Here is a 9,725-nt window from a genome sequence, read left to right as displayed (position 1 = left end):
ACTACCCAAAACGCTAAATGTCAGTGGTATCCACTCCCCCCTTCCCCCCCTTTTGCCTCAACACCAAGTATCATTTTATTCCTCCTCATACAACACATATTCGGTTGGAGGCATGGCCCCCAATTTCATGTTAGTAATTATGATTGACTGAAGCTGGTGATCTCGTTGTGCTCATATAAATAGGGCTAGTTACTGCACTTTAGTTCAAATAGGCACTTTTCGGGGTGCACCAGGCAAACACCCCGGTATAGACTTGAAAACGCAAAGTTGGGCTAAGCCAGGTTGGCCGTGTCTGAGGGAGGGCTGAATGCTTTTGCAGGACAACACATACTCACACGTTCACTTACTCATTCACACCTTGTTGCAGTTTGGAGCAGCCAGTCCACCTTCTGCATGTCTTTGGTCGGTGAGAGGAAGCGAGACTATTTACAATATGAGATGACAAAGTCAAATTCAAAAAAGGATAATCACAAGTTAAGTTAATCATCATATTTAAGTTCTGTTAGTATTAATACACTGTAGTGAGTTTTTGGACATGCAAATTGAGGGTGTGGTCACTACAGATACAAAAAACATCCAGCAGTCCATCAGGAATGGCTTTGATGATTTTCATAAGATTTTCACATGGCACATTCACAAGACAAGACCACCACTGACTAGATTTTTGGGTAATAGACCATTTTAGCATCTGACACAAGCCTTAAAGTAAGCCTGAGCCTACTGATTCCAATGCTTATGGGAACCTAAATTATTATTTAACACTACCTACGAGAGGGAGCTACATGGTGGTTGGGTGGTAGTATGGGTGCTGCATAACCGCATAAGTTCTAAGTTCAATCCTCCCCTCTCGTTATTGTTTGTATGGAGTTTTGCATGTTCGTTCCATGTCAATGTGGGTTTTTAGTACTCTGGTTTAATCCCACCTCCCAAGAACATACAAAAGTTTGATTAACTTATCATATTGCATCTAAGTGTGAGTAAATGTACCTATCCTGCATCCAGTGTTTCTGGGTGGGAAGAAAGAAGAATAAAGTAAAAATAAATAAGGAAATGAATGTTTTTTCAAGGAATGTAGCTTTGAAAGGGCATTAAGTTTATCTGATATCATCCTTTCTGTTACTTCTTACCATGTAATTGGTCTACAAGCCGGTTGTACAAGCTGAAAATTACATTATTTGATAAAGAAACTATTTTTTTTATTCTAACTTAAGTGAGTATGACTTGGTTTTTTATTTTATTTCAGAACCTGTTGTTCAAGAAATTCATATTAATTATAAAATATAATTCCTTGGTATAAAAAAGACTGAGAATGCTGGGAATGGCTCTTTACCCTAGCTTTGGTTTTTTTGTTTGTTTATGTTTTTTTGTTGTCTTTCGGCTGCTCCCATATTAGGGGTCACCCCTGTGAATCATTCTACTCTGCATAGATGCCCTTCCTGACGCAATTCGTAAGGACGATGGAATAAGATGCTAAAGTTCACACAATCACTGTGTTTGTACTTAGTGGTAGCATAATGTATTGGCAACTGCGAAAGAAATGTATATTCATTATCAGCCTTAACTGTTTTCAATAAATAATTAAATTATTTAAATGTCAAAATGGGACAGACCACACCATATATACACATATAAACAAATATAGATACACTGATCAGCCATAAAATTAAAACCACCTCCTTGTTTCTACACTCACTGTCGATTTTATCAGCTCCACTTACCATATAGCAGCACTATGAAGTTCTACAATTACTGACTGTAGTCCATCTGTTTCTCTGCATTTCTCTGTTGTGCTGGTTTTTAAATACCTCACTGTCATTGCTGAACTGAGAATAGTCGACCAACCAAAAATATCCAGTCAACAGCGCCCGTGGGCAGCGTCCTGTGACCACTGATGAAGGTCTAGAAGATGACCAACTCAAAAAGCTAGCAATAGATGAGCGATCGTCTCTGACTTTACATCTACAAGGTGGACCAAATAGGTAGGAGTGTCTAGTAGAGTGGACTAGTGAGTATTTAAAAACTCCATCAGTGCTGCTGTGTCTTATTCACTCATACCAGCACAACACACACTAACACACCACCAGTGCTGAGAATGATCCACCACCCAAATAATACCTGCTCTGTAGTGATCCTGTGGGGGTCCTGACCATTGAAGAACAGCATGAAAGGGGGCTAACAAAGTATGTAGAGAAACAGATGTACTACAGTCAGTAATTGTAGAACTAGAAAGTGCTGATGTGGTCTTAATTTTATGGCTGATTGGTATATACGGTATGTATATATATATATATATATATATATATATATATATATATATACTGTATATATATACACACACACACACACACACACACACACAAAGATCCATATATATATATATGGATCTTTCATGATCTTTTTCAAATCATGCTTTGAACTCATTTTTGTTAGATTACTGTTAGATTTTGCAGTTCTGTAGTGTCAGAACTGATAAATCAATGTGCATTATTATTCTATGTAAACAGATCAAAAAGATAATTACAGAATATTTACTGTGTAATTGCAGTATTGAGCCATCTGTCTTTCTTTCTTTCTTCTTTTCTTTTTGTTCTTATTCCTCTCCCATGAGTCCGTTCGTGACAAACGTCAGCAGGCATTAGGTGAGGGCCCAGCCTAGAAATGTAGACGTCATTACAAAGCTGGATCTGCAGTTTACAAATTTTTTTCCATGGGTAACTGGCTTGTTAAGTTTTTGGGTATTATGTACTCACCCAATATCTTTCTTGGTAGTGATTCACAGCATGTTAAACTAACAGTTCATCATTAAGACAGTTTGAGTTTTCTTGGAATTTGGACACTGAACTTTTTTTACCTGAACTTACAGGACATATACAGTATATGAAAGAGTGACTTTAGAGTGAAATAATTAAAAGATTAAAATCTGTATATTAGTTTTAGGTTTGGGTTCTAAAGGTGGAAAGTAATTCAGTATTAATACTTTGTCATTTTTAATAGTTTTTATCTAACTTTATGCATTTAACTTTTACTCCCTAAACTCTTAGCTAAAAAAAGGTTTCATATAGTTGTAAAAATAGCGGAACCCTTTCTTAGGTCTATTTAAATAGTTTTAAAAGTTACCCTAAAACATGTAGAAGAGTTACCATCATTGAATTAAAAGCAGTACACCCTGGACAGGCTGCCGGTTCACTGAACAGCAATACACACTCACCTATTCACTCACTCAAATCTATGGGAAATGTGGATCATCCATGCATGATTTTCAGAGGACAGAGGAAACTGGAGTACTAGAAGGAAATCCACAAAGGAAGTTGAAGTTGAACCCATGTCCACAGGACCCTTAATCTGTGTGGCACCTCAAGGGTGTTCTGTTTTGACCTTTATTATAATAGTATTTGTACATTTGCGGCATTTAGCAGACACCTTTATGTAAACTGATTTACAATTGTGACCGTATACAGTTCAAGCAATTGAGGGTTAAGGGCCCTGCTCAGGGGCCCAACAATGGCAACCTGGCAGAGGTGGAGCTTGAACCAGCAAGCTTCTAATCTCTAGTCCAGTACATTAACTATTGCTGCCCATGCCCATAAATATCTGGGCATAGTTCTGATGTGATTCATATAGACACAGACAACAGAATGGGAGTTACAAAAGAGGCTCAGTAGGACTGTTAAAGAACTTCACCCTTCCAACAATTCAGTTAAAATCAAAAGTCTGCTCCGATACAGCTGCCCAGTGAGCTTTAATTATGAAGTGTACAAAGTTCATGAAGCAGTAGGACTTACAAGCAAAGAAAAAAAACCACTGAGTCAAATAAACTATTGTCTATAGCCTCAGAAATTTGGATTTTTTTGCAGAGCAGCTGAACACAAGCGTAGGATAACCGTGCTTAATGCCATGTCTCAGATAGAGTGGTGTAAAGTAGACTGCCCATGAACTCTCAAGCAATAAAATAGGAAAAGCCTTGTTCTATAGAGTGATAAATTATGCTGTGACATCATGCAGACTAAAAGATAAATCGTATCTTGGTGGATGTCAAAAGAATGCTACCTGTCAAGTGTTTGTTATGGTCTAGAGTGGGTAGCTATATTTCAGTAGAGAGCTTAGTTTAGAGTAAACAATTTTATAGCACACAATAACATTCAGTTCAAATAATATTTGTATTGCCAAAGATTTGATAAAAAATGAACGTGGTAAATAAAATGTAAAATAGAAATAATTAAAACAAGAACAGTAACTACAATAACAACCCTATTATCAATAGCAATAATAGTAATTAAATAGTAATTAAATATGCTTTAACAGTTACTAATACTCCCATTATCTTTATTACTTATACAGCTACCTATATAAATAATAATAATAATAATAATAATGATAATAGTTGTAATAATGTTTAATAATAATAATATTGATAATGGCAGTTATAATGATTATATAATAATAATAATACTATAGATTTAACTGTCACTGTGTGCCAATGGACCTGTATCTTTGATATCTGATATGGTCACTCAGTGTCCCTCAGACTGTGGGACATGTTCAGTGCTGCCAGTGTGCTAAACTCTTTACATTCAACAAAAACATAAGGCAGCTTCTCCCCATCAGGAAGATTTTTAAACTATGGGTATTTAGGACTAATTTTGGTGAAGAATTGAGTTCTAATTTGAGTAAATTTATACAATCGGTTAGTAAGTGCAGCTCTGTCTCTGTCTAAATGTCCTGGCATTGCTGGCACAGTCTCTTTAAAAAATGTACTAACTCAGGAACAGTTAGATATACCTTTTCCTGTTCTAGCAAGACAGTTATACCAAGTAAGGTCAAAAAAGAGATGTTTGGTATAGAAGCCCTGACCTAAACTTATTTAATATCATAAAACTTAGGATGTTTTGGAATTCCATCTCTAAACCAGCCTTTATCACTTAACATCAATACATGGTATGTGTGACTAAAAAGAATTGAGTCCTCACCGTCAATATCCAGAACAGACTGGAAGCTAGTAGCAGTAAAGAGGAATCTAGCTCCATATTTAAGGTCATGTTATAACTGTGACGCTTGGTTGGTTGTCCATTAACTTATATATGTACCAAATTACACACCAAATTCAGGATGAATTAAATTTCCATCAAGTTTTTATTTTTTCTTTAAATGAATGCAGGTTTAAAGCTAATTTACTGCACAGTCATTTTCAAATAGCCCTACTCCAAAAAGACATCTGTGTAGTATTACAGTGTTTGACAAAGAAACCCTAGACCCTTCCTGTGTGTTTCTGTACTCAGCAGCAAGGAGATTGATAAAGTAAAGTCATAAGTCATCCACACACCATAAAACCATAGTGTGCAGTAAAGCAGGAGGTTATGGTGTCGCTAGGGAAAACATTGACTCGGACGGGTATACAAAGGACATAGAAGCATATGAATGTCCAGGAAAACTGTTGTAAGATAGATAGTGACTTAATAGAGTTCCTTACAGTAATTATTGTGCCAAACAGTTGTCATGTGTACTGTATATTGTCCTAAACCTAAAAATAGTGTCACTCAAATAAAAAGGTCAAAGTCAAATATTAATTTTACTATTTATCTTGTGTTTAAAAGACATTCTCCATTTTCATTCATGACCTTAGCGTTATCACAAAATGTGCGGCCAAACCACTCTGCGCTGACTCTGCCATTGTTTTCTTATGGAGTGAACAGCTAACTTTGCTGGGGCACTACTGTTCGAATTCACTGCTTTGTTGCTCGGTTTTTAAGGCTTGCTGCCACACTCAGTAGTCAATCTAATTAAACTTCACCCAAGTTTGCCACTGATCTATTTAAAGCACTGCCATTGAGACAAATGTATTATATTATGTTTAATTTTAAAACTTCAAAAAAATACCCTGGAGTTGTAAGAAAAATACTGTTTTTTTAACATTTCATCGCTTTTTTTTTATTTTTTATTTTTTTTATTTAACTTTAGCGCATCCAATTTCTGCCCATCAATCATCCTCTCACTAATGCCGGTTCCTGCTCCTGATTGGGGAGGATGAGGTTGCTCCACGCCCCCTCCGATACGTGCACAGCAATCGAACATCTTATCACCTACACTTGATGAGTGCAGTGCAGTACAGCACTGTGTACGGAGAGCCACACCCTCTACCCTCTTCCTATCTCCTTGCAGGCACCACCAACCAGCCAGCAGAGGTCGTAATCGCACTAGTCTGAGAGAGAGTCCCCATTCAGCTTAATCCCGCCCCTATCTGAATAACAGGCCAATCGTTGTTCATGTGGCCGCTCAGCCTCAGCCGGCAGGCAGAGCCGAGATTCATTACGATGTATTCGAGATCTCAGCTCTGGATTTCATAGCTTTTTTAATAAGATAACATTTTTATTTGCCCTTTGATTAACCAAACTTTTATTTGTTACTTTGTTTCCATTATCTTGTCCACTTCCTTTATTTTCCCATAACACAGTTTGTTGCTTTTTTAGCCACAGTATTGTTCTACCTTTATTAAGTATCCTGCCTGACCACACCTTGGTGGTGAGATGCGACCTGCCCCATGATTGTTTAAATTAAACCTAAAGGTGTATCATTTTTCAAGAAGCAGCGTATGTACCAACATGGCTTGATTATAAGATGTTGCCTTGAACTGTGTTATAGCTTTAGTCGGAGTGATTGGTTGAGTATGTTGCATCTATAACAAAAGACAACATTTGAGCATGTAAATTCAGACAAATTAAAAGATCACAAGGATATACTTAAATACCATGCTATTCAGGAAGCTTCATACCAGGTTAAAATAAGTTCATTTTCACATTCTTGCTTGCTTTAATTAACATTAACAAAATGGACAAAACCTTTTAGCAGTGCAGTTATAAGTTTAAGAAGTCCCATGTGTGGGAGAACAGAGGGGAAGAAGGGCCTAGCCTGGGACAATGGGCTGCCCTAAACTGTAAATTAAAACCACGTGTATTCTGTTGTATGATTTGCCTCAGATTACGTAATATAGCCATGCCCCTGCCACTTTAACACTGTACTTGCTCACTGGGCATATTATACTCCTCTACTGCATGTCTGCCAAACCTGTTCTGCAGATCTACAGTACCTTTATAGCGGTAGTTCATATTAGGTCACTACACCTTATCTAGATAATCACGGATATCGGTAGTATCAAATTTACAAAAGGAATTTGTGTTGTGACAACTCATGTTAAAATGGCACTGGGCATGGCTAATCTAGTGTGTGACATGATTTTTGAAAAAAGAGTCCGTTTCAAAGAATTGTTTACATTAAAAGGTGTTTCTGTGGAAATTCTACTTTTCTGGTTCACCAGCCTATTATTTACGTTGTACAATAGACTTAACATTTTTTCATGATGACTGTAAACAAGCAGACGGTGTTGCTCTGCCCATGAAAACTAGGCTTCCAGTGACCACTAACAGGGTGGTGCCACAGACAAACAAGACCGGTCTTCACTAACAACTGAATAGAGACTATTGTGCAGATAATATGCTTTCTGGTTTTATACCAGTATTATTTACAGTGAAACAGAACCCCCTCATATTATCTTTTTAAACAGCTGTGTCTCTTCAAAGTACTTCTTCAGAAAAAGGAAAGTAGGAAGAAAAATGTTTATTCATTTAGCTTTACTAACTGCTTAATCCTGGTTAGTAAAGCAAATATCGAGAGCGTTGGGACTTAAGCATATGTGGAAACACTGAATGCAAGGCAGAAACAAACCCTGGACCAGCAATCATTGTTACCCACTCAAACATTCACTCTGTCACACTTTTGTAGCAATTTTAGCCAATAGCCAATTTGGGAGCTTTTGTGAGGTGGATGGAAACCCACATAGATACCGTGAAGACATTCCAAACTCCTTACAGCCCATTATTGAAGCCCATGATTACACTGAGGTTCATTGAACTTATGCTAGTATTCTATTTAGTTTCAGTCTACTGAAATCTTTTAGTCAGCAGGAATGGCGCAGCTGGTAGAGTGGGTGCCACACAGCAACATTGGTACTGGGGCCCTGGTTAATCCTTAATCAAAATCTTGATCACTTTAAATTCTCATGTGTCAATGTTGGTTTCATCTGACTACTCTTTTTTTTTTCTTTTACCCTTCCCTTCCATCAAAAAAAAAAAAAAAAAAAACATGCAGAAGGAGGATTGGCTGCTCTAAAATGCCCCTAGGTGTGTCGCTCTGCAGTTTTCTGGTTGACCCACCATTACCCTGACCAGAAAAAGGTTAGTAAATAGTAATAAAGTGGTATTAATAAAAATAATGATAATAATAATAATAACAAGTGAATATTATTAATAACAGCAATTAATAATAATAATCACATATTCTACATGTTGCTGTGAAAAGCAATGACGTGTGTATTGCATTTCAGAATTTCCACTGTAATGATTGCATTTCAATTTAACACTAATTCCTCGTCATAATTTCCGGTCACTGTTTGAGAGTATTTTTCAGAGGGTCTGCATGGGTTTACTCTAGTTACTCAAGTTTCCTCACCCCTTCCAAAAACATGCAGAAGGCAAATCAGCATGTTTAATTAAACAAGTAAATGTATCGATACATATAGTCTCATATTCAGTGTGTATTCCTGGCTATGTGCCCAGTGTTTCTGGGTGGTGCCTTTAAGTAAATGAACTAAAATTCACATTTATTTTCTTTATGAGGAACATGCTTTTCTTTCCTCATGGCTTTGTAAACTGCCCCCTAATTTATCATCCTTTTACTCATTCAGCCATTTACAGACAGAAAACACAACCTTCATTGCCAAACTTAAAGCCTGTGTGTATTTATGCTCACTAGATCTCCAGGTTATTGCATAAAAGTTAAGCCTCTCCAGGGGGGCAACAGATGTGCCACAGCTGGAATCACTTAAATAAAAAAAGTATCAGTGGTGAACACAGTACATCACAATACACTTTTAAAATCACAGAACACCCACAGAAATTAAGGGCTTTACAGACCCACTGTTAACGTTGTACTCATCTTAAATAAAATATCTGCTAAACATTTTGGAATTCTAATTTCAGCACCATTGGTAAACTGCATTATTTTAATTATGTCAAAACAATAAAGGAGTGTTTTTAATGGCTTGCTTGGGTAGCACAGAAGTCTTCGAGTCTCATTTATGCCACTGGCCTCGATGGGCACTCAACAGACACAATTGGGAAGGACTAATAGGGATTCACCTACACTTGCCACTGCTATAGTAGAGTCCTACTGTTTGGTTAAGGTACTGTACTGGGTGGTGAAAAAATACCTAAAGTATAGCATGGTCCTCCGTACATATTAGTGCTCTCATTAAGAATTCGAATTGGAAATTAAATAAAAACAAAAGAGAGAAAATGTGATTAATAAATAAACAAACAAATGTGGAATGAGATTAATTCATGTATACAGTATATTAAAACCTTTGCATTCTGTTTTTGTACAGACTGATCTTTTTTATTTAATAATAATATAATAATAGTTTGTCTGCGTTAAGCAAGCTTTGTTTAGGCAGTGGTTTAAAGGCAGCCATGCAAGACAGAAGCCCCTGGTTCAAAACCGACAGTTTGAAGCTCGACTAAAGTTTGTTGCCTGTGATCTGGATTAAGACTTTTAAATAAGTATTTTGTAATCAAATAAAACAACGAATAAGTTATGTGGACCCAGTGACCATAAATATATTTGGGGGTAAAAAGGTGAGGAAACCCAACAGCACTGTACCTACCATCAAGCATGGT

This window comes from Trichomycterus rosablanca, chromosome 16 (assembly GCF_030014385.1).
Source record: "Trichomycterus rosablanca isolate fTriRos1 chromosome 16, fTriRos1.hap1, whole genome shotgun sequence".
Taxonomy (NCBI): Eukaryota; Metazoa; Chordata; class Actinopteri; order Siluriformes; family Trichomycteridae; genus Trichomycterus; species Trichomycterus rosablanca.
The sequence above is the reverse complement of the archived record's forward strand: the minus strand, read 5'-3'. Positions refer to the sequence as shown.